Source organism: Thermobia domestica, chromosome 17 (assembly GCF_964235325.1).
Source record: "Thermobia domestica chromosome 17, izTheDome1.hap1.1, whole genome shotgun sequence".
Lineage (NCBI taxonomy): Eukaryota > Metazoa > Arthropoda > Insecta > Zygentoma > Lepismatidae > Thermobia > Thermobia domestica.
This window is the reverse complement of record NC_137470.1, coordinates 62042502-62059840: the sequence shown is the minus strand read 5'-3', so window position 1 is coordinate 62059840 and position 17339 is coordinate 62042502. Positions and strand designations below refer to the sequence as shown.

Here is a 17339-nt window from a genome sequence, read left to right as displayed (position 1 = left end):
ATGTAATAAAACGTCTGTCATTGCCGATCAATCGCAATCAATGTTCCTAAAGTAGAGAAAAAAAGTTGCTCGACGTGTATTCAGTAGAAGAACCTCCAGATTACTGGTCAAGCGTCTGGACCATACAACCACGATCACTACGCAGCAAACGATCCATCTTTAGTCTGGTTACGTTAAGTTTCTCCGCCTCAGCTTGGAAAGTTGTATGTTACTTTTTTCTACGTTTCAAAACGACTTTCATGTTCCACTATGATGATATAAGTGAATAATCTTCGGTAGAGTTTATATTAAGTTGAGTTGTTCTTAAACGTTTGGTTCACAAGTTTGTTTCTTCTCCACACGAAACTACTGATATGACAGATTTATTTCTCATACTCTCTATTTGTTTCAAAGGAGTCGCCATTACATGGTCAATGACTTATGACAGCCACGATACAAATGATTGTTCATTTGATATAGAGAAAAAAACTACAGCCTCTTATTTTGAAAGTAGAAACATATGGAGACTTCTCAGTGGTACTACATTTCATATTTCTACATATTTCATGTAATAAAACAAATTGAGCGTAATTTTATCACGAAATATAGCGAATGATGATGTATATATTTTTTTTTGTTGCTACTTAATCATTATGTCCAATACATATCGTTGTTTGTTGAATATGTTACAGGCCCCATAACGTATTTAATTCCCATGGAGAAGGGAATACGTTTATTATATTAAAAGAAGCCATTTCTCATTCAGATGTGGAATCTCATACTTCGATGCAGTTTGGCAAAGGATTTCATCGATCACGTTTGTCAAGACATATGCTGACACAGGAAAGTGAAAAGCGTCATACGTACGAAATCAGTGATAAGCGCTTTAGTCAAAGTTCAACTTTGTCAAGCGTTATGTTACTGCATACTGGTGAGAAGTCCCACATCTGCGGAGTATGTGGAAGGGAATTTAGTACATGTTCAAGTTTGTCTAAGCACATGTTAATCCACACAGTAGAAAAGCATCATGCATGCCAAGAGTGTAGTAAGGCATTTAAACTACGTTCACATTTGGCTACATACATGTTAATCCACACAGGAGGAAAAAATCACACTTGCCAAAAGTGTGGTAAGCATTTAAACAACGTTCACATTTGGTTAGTCACATGTTAATCCACACAGGAGAAAGAAATCACACTTGCCAAGAGTGTGGTAAGCATTTAAACGACGTTCACATTTGGTAAGTCATATGTTAATCCACACAGGAGAAAGAAATCACACTTGCCAAGAGTGTGGTGAGCATTTAAACGACGTTCACATTTGGTAAGTCACATCTTAATCCACACAGGAGAAAAGCATCACACATGCGAAGAGTGTGGTAAGGCATTCAATCAACATTCAAATTTGGCTAGACACATGTTAATCCACACAGGAGAAATGCATCACACTTGCCAATCTAGGATTATTATGTATGAGATACTCTCATGATGATCACCGATGGTTAAACTAAATAACATTTCAATAATAACTAATGGTGTTCATATTTGTTTTATACTTTTATTTTCATGGCAGTGCTTTTTCTTCATCTAATTGCAGAAATGAATAAGATTTGCATTGAAAAATAATATAGAAATACCTTCTTACCCTTAAACGGTATTCCATCTGTGAGAAAAATATACAGGGCTTGATTACGCTAGCCAGGACCATAATACTGTGCGTTCCTTATACCAAGTACAGAATAAAACCCTTGTTGAGCTTAGCAAATATACTAGTTCGGTGTGTCAACATTTCTACTGCTTCGCCTATAAGCTTTCCGAGAAATTTCTTTTTGTAATATTTTCTACATATATATTTAGTAAGCATCAATGAGAGTGATTATGAATTACGTTGGGAGCCAAACGGCTAACGACCTGGTCTGTTCTGTTCAAAGAATTTTAATTTAAAAATTAAGTAAAATTTAAGTTGTGTTCATGTTTATTATGTGCAAATGATACCACCGCCTTCTTCCGATCAACAATATCTTAAGTTATCTAAAAGTTTCTTTTTTTTTTTTTTTTGCAAGATTATAATTTTTACTGCAGTAAGGTTAATAAATTTTACTGGAAAAATTGATTAGACAACTCTACTTTAGGTTGCACATATAAGAACTCGTTATTTATTTCACGAAATATAGCTGAGCGAGCGAAAGAGGTTAGCAGCCCTCCAGAGGTCGTTGATTTCTACCTTTATTACAATTTAGACAAAAAATAATAAAATAAAACAAAAAAAAATATCCTTGACAGCAGAAGAACTAGGTGTTGAAGTCACTGTGCTACCCAAAGTAAATTTTTGGCATCTGTCAGAACTGAAGATGAGGTGAAAATAATGTTTTTGATGCAGAAAGTAATATTTTTAAAGAGGGATCCTAAAAAGTTGAAATTTCATCAGTGATAGTAGTTATTACATTGCCTTGAGTCTTGTTTGGATGTTGTATTCTATATTTCACACTTGTTCAAAATATGTAGCAAGCCCACAATCAAAGCGGCTAGGGATACTGACCTCAAAATATCGTGTGGCCCCTTAACATAGGGACCTTTACTATAGGAAAATATAGATAGACCTTCAGTAAACATAGACATTTTGCACCACTAAATTTTCCTATCCCCAATTTTTGTGACCTGCTGTGGGCTGCTATATAGCTATTCGACGAAGGACAACGTAAGCTACGTTTAGAAACGAAGCTTAAGTGATTACTGACAGATAGATACTTCGTTAGTTGCTAATATTTGCACATTGTTAAATGTTAACTGATTAGTAGTAGTAAGTTCTATTTCAAAAGCTTCATTCTGTTTCCTACAGAGACAGAAGTTAATGGAAATAGGAGGAAATAAGGCTCCAAACATTATCCGAGGGATATGTCGATAACTATCACAGACCAAATAGCTTCTAACTTCAGTTGGGTCGGAAGGAAAGGAAAGAAATCTCTCACGAGGACTTATCCCAATCTGAGTAAACTTTTAATTTGTAAGTATTAATTACTTTTGCTTTTACTTTGCGAAAAACACAGCTTCAGAGAATGCAATCTAACTTTATTTCTCTCATTCCATTTAATTTGCGAAGGGATTTTGTTATGCTTCTTCAATGGACCAGCAGTCAGTGACAAATATATTTGTAATATAACTTGTGGAATTACATTGCACATAAAAATACAAATCTTAGTCGTTTAAAAGAAGACCCAGGCTTCTGAGAACATTAATTTTATAGATGTCTCATAAGTTTCAAAGTACATTTACAACAGATGAAAGATTAGTTAGCCAAAAATGTGTCAAGTGGCGTAACCAGAATGTTTTTCCCGGATGGGGGGGGGGGGGCATGGATCCTTCTGAAATTTGGAATTGAACATTTTAGGAAGGCCTTCATATAATACTTTTATAAAATCTTAAGTTACGCTTCCCCTGCCCTCACGTCCACGCTCACAATAATATTAATAATAATAATAGAATAGAATCCGTAAAGATTCCATAAAGAAATCATGGTCAATAGTTGGATCTCTGGAACTTTAATTTTAGTAGCAAACACAACACCAGCAAATACTCAAAATTAAATGAAATACTGTACTTTGTCACGTATAAGTCGCACTTTTTTTCGGAACTTTTGGATCCAAAAGGTTGTCGTGTCACACAATAGTGTCTTTTTCCTTGCATTTTCCACTTTGTTGTTTTCGCGCAACTTGTCTTTCAAGTTTCTAGCTTCTTGCCTTTGTGCTCATTGTTAGCCCAACACGTAACAAGATACTAGTAAAGTAGTTAATAATACGTGCTTTTGGTGTTTCTGTGCGGACTTGTTGTGGTGCTCATTCTGTGGTGTTGTGGTGCTCATTCTCTAGTTTAGAATGTCGCGAAACGTGGTAATTATAAACAAAATCATTGCAAAAAGCTGTACTAGTTAAATTACTGCTCCAAATTTAATTTTTTTCTTGTAGTAACCATGTAAGCAAGTATGAAAAACTGTACTGCAGCAATAATAAATTTATTTTACTTGTAAAATGTTAACAGTAACTATGAAGGAAAAGGCATCAAACGTATATTATGTCCATTTCACAAATATAAAATTTATATCAAATGAATTCATATTTAATATTGATGTATTTGTCTTTTACATATACAAGCCTTTCACTAGAATATCTTCGTAGTTCCTAATATGTATTATAATTTATATTCTTTGCTTTAGTTTTTCTTCTGTAGTTTAACGTTCCTTGGTTATGCCTTGGTGGTTAAGGAGACTGGGACCTACTGATTGTAGTGGAACCCGAACCACTTTTTTTTCGTTCAACTGTACTCCCACCGGGAATCGAACGCAGGACCACGCGAACAGAAGGTAAGCGTGCTAGCCATTAGACAAAGCGGGTGTCTTCTTCCCTTTAGTGGTATTTGTGTTTAAACTAGTAAGTGTGTTACTTTTAGTACATTAATTTAAAAATATATATATATTTTTGAGGTTCTAAATTTAAAATTTATTTTGTTCACTGAACAGAATTTTTTCATGGAAAAGAGGATAAATGGGGTGACGGAGGCATTTATAATTGATGTAGTTGGAAGGTGGTTATCTCAATCTCCTTTTCGAGGAGAACAAAGCCGAAGGAAAAACAGCATGTAAGTATATATTTTGTTGCCTAAATTAGTATGCAGAGGGGAAAAATTTTGATTATAGGTAGTTACATGGTGAGACATTTAATAGAACAATTCAATGACTACTAAAACAAAACGTACACTTCTGTAGTCGCGAGTGTTCTAAACAACTCGTTACCAGCAATGTGGATTTCAAAGTATCCATGTAGCTGCGCCTGTTCTGTTCATGGTTCTGGCGGAGAAATCTATTGTATTCAGAATCTCGGGAACATTCCGGAAACAATATCCACGAAGTTCCTTCATCTTGACGAGATGTGGACCCGGTCGTACGATTCTCAATTCAAGCATCATTCCAATAAGTAGTGTTTAACGTCCCACAAATATGCGCCGAATACTGAAGACGGTGATGATGAGAAATGAATGAAGAAAGTGGGAGAGAACGGGAGAACCCCGAGAAAAACCCACGCATACGGTGTTTGCCCACCACAAAGCTCACTTGGCGTGAGATTTGATCAAACCAGGCACCCTGCACACTAGAGGTGAACGCTCTACCACTGAGCCTTGCTGCCTCTACATAATGAATTCATTTGTACTCTTCTTGTTTACTAACATAGAAGAGAAGCTGACAAGTTGAAACTGCGAAAATTAAGTCGTCATAGAGGTGTTTATGTATAAAACTAGGTTTAGGGGGACGGTGATAATGAACGAAATGGAGGAATGAAAGATGGGAGGCAACGAGAGAACACCGAGAAAACCCTGGCAAATGGTCTTTGTCCACCACACAGTTCACTAGTGCGAACTGGGTACAAACGAAGGTCCCATTTATTACTATTTGTTTATAGAAATAAGAACGTATGCATATGTTAGGGATTTGATAGCTTTTGGCAAAAGATTTTTCTAGTAAAAAATATTGTTAAGTGCTGGCGCCGTTTACTTGAAAATTGAATATTCCATAAATTTCAAGACAAGAGATGAGTGTTATAGATTAATAATTGAAAATGTGCAGACATTTACTAAACCGCAAAACAATATATATGTGGAAAAATTATTTTCACGTACTATTAACATTGTTGTAGCCTCCCATTTTCTGTATTGCTAGTGTTCGCAATCCCAGCTTCTGTTCCCGGCTAATACACAGATTTTGTGGTGTTAACTGAACGTTGTGAAGGAGATTGTAAATTACCGGCTTGTCGTACTATCGGTAAGGAATTTTCTTAAACGGAAATTCCATATGATGATTACGTCAGTTTCAACGCAGCGGAGTAGTTGATTCAGCTGAGAGACGGATGAAACCAAACCCGCAAACTAACTGATCAACGAACAAATCAGCAATACTAATCAATGCAGCAGTAGGTTAGATTACCTGTCAGCCGAATGATTTTAGCTCTTCCGTGCGTTTCCCTGAAACTTGTGGAGATGTTTTGAAAGACTTTATCCTCTTGTTTTCTCAAAACTTAAAGCACTTCAAGATAAATAAAATTATATCTTCAGACGTTCCCTATAATTGTTCAACACAAAGTGTGAAATCAATCTTTTTCGTTAAAATGTATTTCTAACGTCACTATTTATGAACAATAAGATAAGTTTCCATAAATCCGGAATTTGAAGATTTAATTCCTTTCGGAATGTATATGAAAAGGATCATAACTCAGGACTTTTCTTTACGTCTTTGTGCACGATGGTTATGAAGAACGGAATATAATCGTATTCTTATTTGACTGTTGTGTACAATTTGCTTGTATATAGTGTACAATTAGAATATGCACAGTCATTCATGTGAAACGATTTCGGATCATATTGTCTTATTGCCCCTTCCCTATACATTGTGTTATTGCTTTTATGAAAAAGTATGAGTACAAAAGCAAACCTTTGGACTGTGACGATACTTTTTTTTTTTTTTTTTTTTTGAAATAGGATAATAGATATAATGACATCCCAAATGTTGGAATAGGAAAAAATAAGTACGTTTTTTTACAGCTTAGTTTCAGCATAATAAAGTTTATTTAATGAATTTAATTTTCTTCTAATTTTGTATTTAGGCTCACGGAGAAAGAAACAGCAGAGGCACAACCTACTAATGAAGAAAGTCCTGTTAATGATTAAAGTGATTTTATACGCACCAACAAACATTTTGAAATTAACATATAAAAAGAAAAATCGAGGAGAATAATTAATAAGGATTAAGTGCATGTGTTAGTGATGTGAAAAATGTGATTCAAATGCTCTGTGGAGCTAAATATTTACTTTACTAAACTTATTGTTAAACACATTGTTTCTGAAATGAAAGATTATAGTAATATATAATCAGAGGGATGCTGATGAAAGTAATTGTTACTTGTAAATTTGTAAACTATATATTTTTATGCAATAAATATCCATAAAACACTTCAGTCAGCAATATTATATAAAACAATTATTTGTCTTTTGGATACTATATTTTTTACGCTTAATAAATATTCACAGAGTATTTAATACTAATAAAATTTCAACATTCAGTGAATATTTAATAAGCGCTGAAAAGAATGAAAATAAATATTTGCAAATATTTCTTCAATTTATCAAAAATATTACATGAATATTTATTAAACTTTTGAAAAATATTTCTTTTTCGCTTAATAAATATTTCATAGTGATGTAATTTCAACATTCAGTAAATATTCAATGAACTGTCAAAAATAATGACAAATAAATATTTGCAAATATTTCTTCAATTTATCAAAAATATTACTTGCATATTTATTAAACTTGTGAACAATATTTCTTTTGGCTTAATAAATATTCATAGAACATTTCATAATATTAACATAATTTGAATATTATATAAATATTTATTTAACTTTTGAACAATTTTTTTTCTTGGGTAATTAAATATTCATAGAATATTCATGATAACATAATTTCAATATTCTATGAATATTTATTCAACTTGTGAACAAAATTGATTTTTAGGTTAATAAATATGCATAGAATATTCATAGTAACATAATTTCAATTTTCAATAAACAATCAATGGGCGGTGAAAAATAGGCCGATTTTCAACATTCTATAAATATTAGCAATTCAATATGTGCGGTGTTTCACAATATTCAAAAAATATTATTTCAACTTTCAATGCTGTTAGGGTGTGTTCAATAGGAAACGGAAGTGGGAGTCTTTAACTGTAACTTCTAATAAATTGGAACTGCGCATGCGTAAACAAGTGTGTGTACTATGCTATTTAGGGACGAAAAATCTGTTATAGTCTTTTATAACGCTTCAAAACAGGGATCGTAACAGCCTACTCGTTTCCTAGTCTGCTCCGAAACCGGTAATGGTACTGGAACTTGAGTCGGAACAGTTTATGCAATCGCTACAATAGGTAACAGTCGTAAAAGGTTTCTCGTCGGGTAGTCTGCTTCGGAACCGTGACTGACACTGCATTGCTGATGCGCTACCAAGTGCTCCGTAAAGCAAGTGTGTGTGTGTGTAAGAGAGAGAGAGACGGAGAGATCATACTATGTGCGTGCAAACCCACGCAAACGGGAAGCAAACCACTGCTCTACTATGTTAAATTGGAGTTTAAATGTGTGTTCATAGTCGTATGTTGTAGTCTATGGTCTGCTGCTGGTGGTGGTGTTATATTTAGTCGAACCCTGAAGTGGGAGTTGGAACTGTAATTTTTCTGTGCATGCGTGTAATGTCTAATAAATTGGAAATTTAATTTTACTGCGCATGAGCAATGAAGTGTGTGTTATATTGTTAAATCCTGTTATTATTTTTTAATCTCTGCTGTACTATGTTGCTCTAGCCTTTTTTCACATCAAAAAAGTGCTCGTAAAAGAGAACGAAAACACCCCTGATGTTATAATGGTGGAAAAACACTACCGGCAGTGTCATGATCGTTCTGCTATGTTCATAGCCTTGCTGTTGGGTGTAATTCGGACTGTAATATTTCTGCGTATGGCTGGTTCTGTGGTGTTCATAGGCGTAAAAGGCTACTCGTTGCGCGCAGTCTGCTCCGGAGGAACCGGAACAGGTACTGGAACTTGATTCGGAATAGGGGTCAGAAAATGAATCGTAACCGGAAGTGAAACAGGAACCGGAACAGTTTGCGCATGCACAGTAGGTCAAAAAACTCCCCCAAGCGCCACCACCCTACTTACGTACTTCATAGTATATTAATTAGAATATTTTGAGGAAATGGTGCACAAAAGGTTGAAGATAAAACTAAACATAGCACCTTCTGTTTAGAAATAATTTAATAATCGACGCTGCATCTAGACGATTATTACGATTCATTTTAATTATTCATTTAAAGTAAGATACAGCGCGTACCAGCCATTTTACCCTTGGAAATACGATAAAGATAAAAATAAACACTATAATATGAATAAAGCATAATAAATCAATGGTACATCAATTTTAAGGTAGGAGCCCCAGTTCATTGCGTTTTCACTTTCCACTTCTATCAATCTTGATTCTTCCATTTTCTGACAGTCCTTCCATATTTCTGTCCCAATACTTTCATTTCACTCTAATCCACTAAGAGTTCCGTGTCTGTCATATGTTTGTAAATAGCATTAGTATGTGTGATGAAGCCAAGCTGTTAGTTGGAGAACTGTTACACGTTTTTGGCTTTTAAATAAAGCGTATTTGCTTTGTTCAGCTATTATTTTATCCCGAACATATTGATGTCTGAAGGTCTGACATATTTTACACTGGTATTCCTTAATATACACACATATATAAATCCCAATACTAAATATCAGCCAAACATTTACAAATCAATGTACCAGAACGCTAGAAACTAAAGTACTTGATAGTATCATTCAACTTGGAATAAATTTTGTAATGGAGAAATTAAAGGTGTAATGCATTTTGCCAATACACTTTAATTAAAAATTACGCTAAACATGAATATCACGGGAACGCTCCCACAACGTTTACACAAAAATGCAGTATTATAAAGTGAACACTAAGCGAAACGCTCATTCTTTAATAGTGTATCTGAACTATTTTAATGTTTATGAATTATCAACAAAGAACAAAAATTTTCTTTCCTAATGTGATGTTCGCTATCACTTTTTAAAGTTTTTTTTTTTTTTGTAATTATATAGAAGTATGTTGTTCCTAATACTAATATTATACTAAATATAGACCGAGAATTTGTTCCAGAAGTTTTACTACTATAATTTAGATCAATATAAAATATATCGTATGAAGAGGGTGAATTTAGAATCAAGGTTTGTAGAGAACTCTTTTGGGAAGTTTGTCGTAGAAACGTTGTTAGTAGTTCTTCACTATTAACAACATAGTGCTAAATAGCATACATGTGAAATATAATAAATTTTATTTGATCTGTTGCAATGTCCCTATGTTTGAAGATAATCAAAATAATAATTATTTTCCTTACCAACCACCACTAAACTTATACATTCCTCACTTGTCACTTTTTTCTAACACAATGAGCTGCATAATTTGCCATACAGATCCATGAATCCGTCTGTGTCATCACAATATTCCAAATACGCTGACTTCAATACACATTTTCGATCACTTGTGTCACAAGGCTAACTATCAGAAGTGTAATCCTGAAAATCGTCATTACTGGGTATCCTTTATGCATGTTTACTTTTGTTTGTAACTTACTGCAGATGTGTTTTACATTTTTGCAAAGTTTTGAACAACAAATGGGAGTTTCCGCGAAATGTTCTTAATATTTTTGGCTTCGATTCTGTGTCAGGGGGCCAGCCTAACCCAACGTATCCTAAAATAACTTAATAAACAAAATAGTGAAAAAGATCTTAAGATCTAATACGGGAGAAGTGCCAGGAGTGGGACAGTTTTTTAAGAAATAATTTTTTGCACACGTATTAAGAATAAAAGAAAGACGATGTTAACTTTATTTGATGGTCTGACACTTTGAGTTTATAGAGGGCGAATCAAAATAAGTGTTACAAGCTAATATCTTCCGAACAATACCTCAAATAAGAAAAATATTATTAGTAAGTGTACAATACAGGGGGGCCTAAAAACGACTCAAAGATGAGGTCCCCTCGCCCCTCAAATTTGGAGGGAGGGGCGTTTACGTGAAATGTTCAAATGAGAACGTAGCTCGAGTAATATGTCGTTCGAAAGGGCTTGGAAAACTGAACAATTCTTGTAGGAAACAATTTTTGATATGACGAAATGTTTTCAAGATGGCCCCGAAGAAGGATCCTGAATCAGCTAAAATTTCCAGTACTTTAAATCAGAAACGGCTGAGTAGAAAACGGTGAAACAAAAAAGGAAAAAGCTATAGGCAACGTGGAATGGTATTGTTGCGGTGTCCCCAGGGTCCCCATAATGTGGGCCGGGACCAGCTTGAAAACTTATAATGGGAATATAGGTTGGGTGATACCTTGTTTTATAGATCGTGGAAGGTCAAAAAGTTTAGTAGAAAATTTGTTTTGACTTTTGGCAAGCCAGTTTCAAAATGGAAACCGAAAATGGTTCGTCATTCAGATACAAAACGCAGAGTTCAAATTTAATGTTACACGATAATATTCAACGTACTATGCACCAAATAAAAAGAGTGTATAGCCTCAATGTACAATACAGACGGCATAAAATATGTGTTAAACACGAGGATTCCACGTCCCCATTTTGGAGGGAGAGGTGTACGTGCAAGTTTAAAATGCAACATAAGACGAGTGATACTTTCTTTGGTAGATCGTGAAACACAACAGCTTAGTACAAAATTAGGCCATGTGTTTGACCCATTTTTAGGCCTGTGTGTATTGTATATTAACTCTTAACATATTTCTTATTTGATGCATACTTTGCTGGATATTGGCTTTGTAATGTTCATTTTGAATACTACTCTTTGTATCTGAACGGGGAACCATTTTCAGTGGCCATTTTGAAACAGGCTTGCCCGGAAACAATATAAGTTTTGTACTAAGCTGTTTGATTTTCCACGATCTATAAAACAGGTATCACTTGATCTATATTCCCATTTAAAATTTTCAAGTTGGTCCCGGGTTCACATGATGGGAGCAATGGGGACACCGCAACAATACCATTCCACGTTGACTATGGCTTTTTCCTTTTTCATTTTTTGTTTCATCTGTTTCTACTCAGATGTTTCAGACTTTACTGGAAATTTTTACTGACAAGAGACCATTTTTAAGGTCCATCTTGAAAACGGTGACCCATACCAAATATTGTTTTCTACAAAAATTGTTAAATTTTCCAAGCTCTTTCGAACGAGGTATCACTTCACCTATGTTCTCATTTGAACATTTCACGTTCATTACCTTCCCACAAAATGGGGGGAACCTCCTGCTTGACTCTTTTCATAAGCCCCTCTGTATTGTACTACCATGAGCAAAATAAATGACGCGTCTCTTTATTTTGAAGTTTTTTGAAAATATCTCCGTTTTCTTTATATGTTCGAAATTTCGGAAGGTTTCCCCAGCAGGAAACGTTAATAACAAGCCCGTTTTAAATATTTGTGTTAGATATTAGCTTAAAATAAATAAATTAGAAGCGAAAAACATTAAATCGACTGAAATTACGGGAATTACCAACTCTGCTAAAGTGGGAAATTTTCAAGAACGCGAGGGTATTCTGCAGTTCAACACGAAGCAGCGACATCTATGTCATTGAGAGAAATGTGGATTAATTCTACAAACGAAACTTTTAACGAAACATTTCTAATATGTCTTATTACGTGCATTATCTGCAAACTCCAAATATATGAATCTATACTAAGTATTAACTTATAGATAGAGCATATAGTGGAAATTGCCTATGGAAAAGGACGAATTGGTAGCACGATCGTAATGAAAAATCATATTTACCGTATAACATGTTCAATTTGCGTAAGAAAACAAATAGCTCAGTTAGTTAAAGCAACGAGTCTGTATGCCGAAGGTAGCTCGTTCGAACCCCCACAGAGGTGCAACTGTCATTTTTATTACTGTGGTTATTTTATTTATTTTTTATGTGGAAAAGAATCAAATTGTAACATATGTGTAAAACTCATGACGATACCAAAAACAAAGAAAAAGAAAAAAATGTTGTCGCACTTGCATTAGTGTCCCTAATTTTGTTTGTAAACAGTTACGTAATTATTTTCCCTGTGCTCACTGCTCACAATATGCTCGCTGGTGCATACTGAATGTTTCCCAGTAAAAGCTAATTCTAATTTGGAGATTTTTATAAAATTTCACAATGTTTATCATTAAATAGTCTTCTATCTACTTTTTTGGACATTTTGATACCAGATTTCCCTATTAAATGTTTAATTTTCAGTAGATGTTTCATTACGGAAAAGTTTTACAGTGTATTTGTCTTGAATTGAAATTGTTTTGAATTTACCCCACGAGGTAAGTAGCTCGGAGGAGGAGATCTGAAGTAGCTGATATCTTACGTAAAAGCAACCAATTTTAGATTGATGACGTTTCTTACCTTCAGCACATAATCTTTACATTAGAGAGTCAGAGAGAAAAATCCTTTTTTTCCCTCCCCTTTGACCACTCATCTTAAAGCCCTACATGTAATGATTCGTGTCACATAATTTCGTCTCTCCAAAGATATTCATATAATAATAATAATAATAATAATAATAATAATAATAATAATAATAATAATAATAATAATAATAATTATTATTATTATTATTATTATTATTATTATTATTATTATTATTATTATTCCTAAATATGCCACCCTTACATAATGTAGTAACCTTAGACATCTTAGTTTAAAGTGCTTTCTTTAGTAATAATTTTAGCAATCACGTAACAAAATTTAAACTGTAGGAGGAGCAGGACGTGTTATTTTGCCCCTCTATTTTCAGCACCCTCCCAAAAGAAAGTATTTAATTTCTGACAAGCAGGGCAGACAAAATGAATAAGAAATATATTTAGAGCACCCTTTCCTCCGTGAGTGGAATATCACGTAGCATTTTTTTTATTCTACCGAAGATGACTCTAGGCGGTTATGATTAGTTAACAAAACAAATACGTAACATATTTATAGCGCCCTTTGGCTGTAATATTACAGCTTCTTTATTTGTTCGAAGGCTCCCTACACAACCAAGGGTGACAAAAAGAATAGGAAAAGTGTCTAAAGATTATAAAACACTTTATATTTTGTCAGAAGCATGGCAGTGTATGCACAGCATTGCTTTCGTGAACAAGTGTTTCACCTTTGAGTCGCTTATAAAATTAGCCAGAATAAACTTTGGCCGATCGTTGCTCTAGAGGGATTTGTCCAGGATGGTTTGTTGTCGGGCTAATAACGATGAGTATGTTTATTTACAACTTCGTTAAAGAAATATCAAACTTTCTGAAAGGAACTTACTTAGGAAATATCAGATCCTCCTTATACTTAGCCAGAGCCCATTCTGAAATATTGCATCTGGTGTTCTGGGTGAAAGTTCTATGGGACTATTAGAAAAATATATATTCCCGTTTCCACGCTGATGGTAGAATTTCTGAAACAGTTATTGAATTACGTTCGAAGCATTGGCGTAAATAGCGCCCCCACAACCCTGTGGCGTGGGGACCGCACAAGCTGCAAAGTCAAAAAATATATAGAAAGTACGCAGGGACGGACCAGGCCAAATTTTCACCTGGGCAAAGTGACTTTATGGCACCCTCCCCCCTAGTATTAGCCTATATTTTACATTTTATCCTAGTGTTTTTAATAGTTTAAACCCATTTTTTCAAAAAGACATTCATTACCTAGGAAAACTTCACAAAAAATATGGCCTGCTATAAACAATACGAACAACGCCCCCCCCAGCTTGGTCTAGTGGCTAGCACGCCTGCCTTCTGTGGTCCCGGGTCAAATTCCCATTGGGTTACTATTGAACGATAAACGTGGTTCGGATTTCACTATAATCAGTATCCACATCTCCTTTGGCCATTAAGGCATAACTGTGGAACGCTAAACTCAAGCAAAGAAACAAACAATACTTACTCTCCCTCCACTCTTTATTCTACATGCCATCTCTCCATTTGTCGATACAGTCCCCTTAGTACTATGAAACTCTTCTCCCATGGTGAAATGGAAAAAGATTATGTAATTGCCGCTACTTTACAAGAATATAAACCAAAAAAGTCAGTAGGAAACACATTATAAAATTTACTTTTTGAGGCTCGTTTTGGCGTCCCTCTGACTCTTGCCCCGCCCAAGGTCCGGCCATGAATGTATGGACGCATAACTAAGGGCTGCGGACGTGAGGTTAACCTTCATGTTATGCGACTGGTGTTTGAAATGTTCAGTAACTGATGGGTTAGTAAAATAATTTCGACGGTTACTGATATTTAAAGTTTAGCTAAGACAAAGTTACCTAACCAAATACATTTGATATCGCGATGTTACAATTTGATTTTTCCTCACATAAAAAAAGAGAAAAACAATAGTAAAAAAACTCTTACTCGTATTAGGCTCCAACTAACAACCTAATTCGTACAGACTAGTTGATCTGACCAACTGAGTTTCGATTTCTTACGCGAAAGAAGTCTGTTATATTACGAGGCATGCTTTTCATTATGATCGTGCTGTTGATTTATTCTTTCGATAGGTAATTTCCACTCTTTGCTTTACCTATATAAATAAATGTATGGATTCATATATTAAGTGTCTTTGGGTAATGTGTGAAATAATTTCGCGACAAATATACTTGCTTAAATGTATTGTATGCTATGATTTGCCCTGATTGTCTGTTCATATGGGGGTTGGAAAACACACGTCAAAACTATTCGAAGTAATACCAACACAGCTTAAGAACAGGGACTGAACTGAATCATCACTCGATTGACCTTGAGGGCAAAAAACACCAAAGGGTAGCTATAACGAAAGTTCAGCATGCATTTCTGTGGAGCTCTGTTCAGTATCACGGTTCTCTGGCAAACACGTTTGTTCTTAGGAGTATATATTACAAACCTAATCTTTCGATACAGCGCAATTGCAGAGAACCAAAGTAAAGGAATTCTTGCCCTTGTTAAGTTGGGGTACCACCATGTGCAATAAAAAATATCGCGTCTCCTTGAAGTGATACTTTATCGAAAATAACTCGTTTTCCTTTATATATTCGAAGTTTCTGAGGGTTTCAAAATGAGGAAACATTACTGAAAAACAAGGACGCATTTAGGGGTGGGTTCAGGGGGTCCAGACTCCCTCTGAAATCCCAACTTTTCTGTAAATTTAACCTAATTTTGGGGGTTATTTTTTTAAAAAAATATTATAATTTATCCTAATATTGAAGTCAGACCCCCAGATAACTTTGGACCCCTCCCGAAATAAATTCCTGCATACGTGCTTGCTGACAAATATATTTTCAATATATTCGTTAAATAATAAAGTAAAATAACTAAATTAGGAGCAAAAAGCTTCAACACGGTTCAACTTTTGTCCACTGCCAATATTGTTAGAAGGGATATTAATAGCAAAAACTTATAGTCAATGCTGAACCTTGGAACTTCATCCCGAACACAAGCATATTTTCGAAACACACTAAGGCCTAGCCAGAAAGCATTGTAACCGAGTTACGTTTGGCAACATCGCACGGAAAAAAATGAATGCTGAATTGCATTGTAACCCGTTTCTACTACTACTATTTTTATTACTAACTTCGCTATGGATCTGTGTAGTACAAGGGCAAACTTATTTTAACGAAAATTAAAAAAAAATAATTGTTAAATCACTTTTTTAATATTATTTTAAATCTTTTTTTTAACGAAAGAAGTGTTATAAACTTTTTTTTAAAATAATAAAAATAATTGTCCCTAGGAAGGATTTGAACCCACGCCAAAACCAATCTTCCTTACTAACATGCTGCGCTAGATCACTCAGCTACGAGAGCCGACAGCATTTAGCGTTTATTTTGTGCTATATTCACGTCATGACTCGTTATGTCACCAACAGGATCACGATATAGACGTCATTATTTTTCCTACATTGCAGAGTCCCCCGAGAATTGATCATTGTCTACTCGGACTGGAATTGTCATTTGGAACAAACACTTGAATATGAAGCCAAAAGTTCCTTTAAAATAGACGAAAACTTCGAAAGTTTTAAGAATTTTAATATTTTTGCCTTTTCCCATATGGGGGTCATAGCCTCTACACCGAAAATCCCCCCAAGATTTGATCATTGACCACTCGGACTGAAATTCTCATTTGAAACCAAAACTTTAATATGAAGTAAAAAATTAAACTTTTACATCAATTTGAACTGACTGGATTCCGGTTAACCACACCATTATGTTTAGTTTAGTTAAGTGGTAATTTGTGACAGCTTCATATCAACAAAAGAATCCTTCACTTCACCGCTTCCCCCCACTCAGGAATCCGCGCTGGATCAGCCACTAGAATCAATAGACACTTTTCCTATTCTTTTTGTCACCCTTGGTTGTGTAAGAGCTCCCTCGAACAAATAAAGAAGCGGTAATATTACAATCAAGGGGAGCTATGTATTAGGTATCTCTTTAGTTACTTACCCCTAACCGCACAGGGTTATCTTCAGTAGAATTAAAAATGCTACGTGATATTCCAATCATGAACGGGGAGAGGGTGATATAAATATTTTTTCTTATTCATTTTGTCTGCCTGCTTATCAGAAATTACGTAACGTTGTCCCTGTTTTTCAGTAACGTTGTCCTTGTCTGTTGGGAGGAAACTGAAATGAGAGGGGCAAAAAACCGTCGTGCCGCCTCCCACATGGTTGCTCAAATTATTACAAAAGAAAGCATTTTCAAGTAAGATATCTAAGGTTACT

At 34.8% G+C, this 17339-nt stretch overlaps 1 long non-coding RNA gene across 1 annotated transcript; it reads left to right on the top strand.

Moving 5' to 3' along the window:
* Positions 1-411: 411 nt before the first annotated feature.
* On the top strand, positions 412-6886 carry LOC145674426 (uncharacterized). The gene is made up of 4 exons (XR_014128926.1): positions 412-516; positions 2818-2982; positions 4492-4610; positions 6626-6886. It is a non-coding gene; the product is annotated as an uncharacterized LOC145674426 (long non-coding RNA).
* Positions 6887-17339: the final 10453 nt, after the last annotated feature.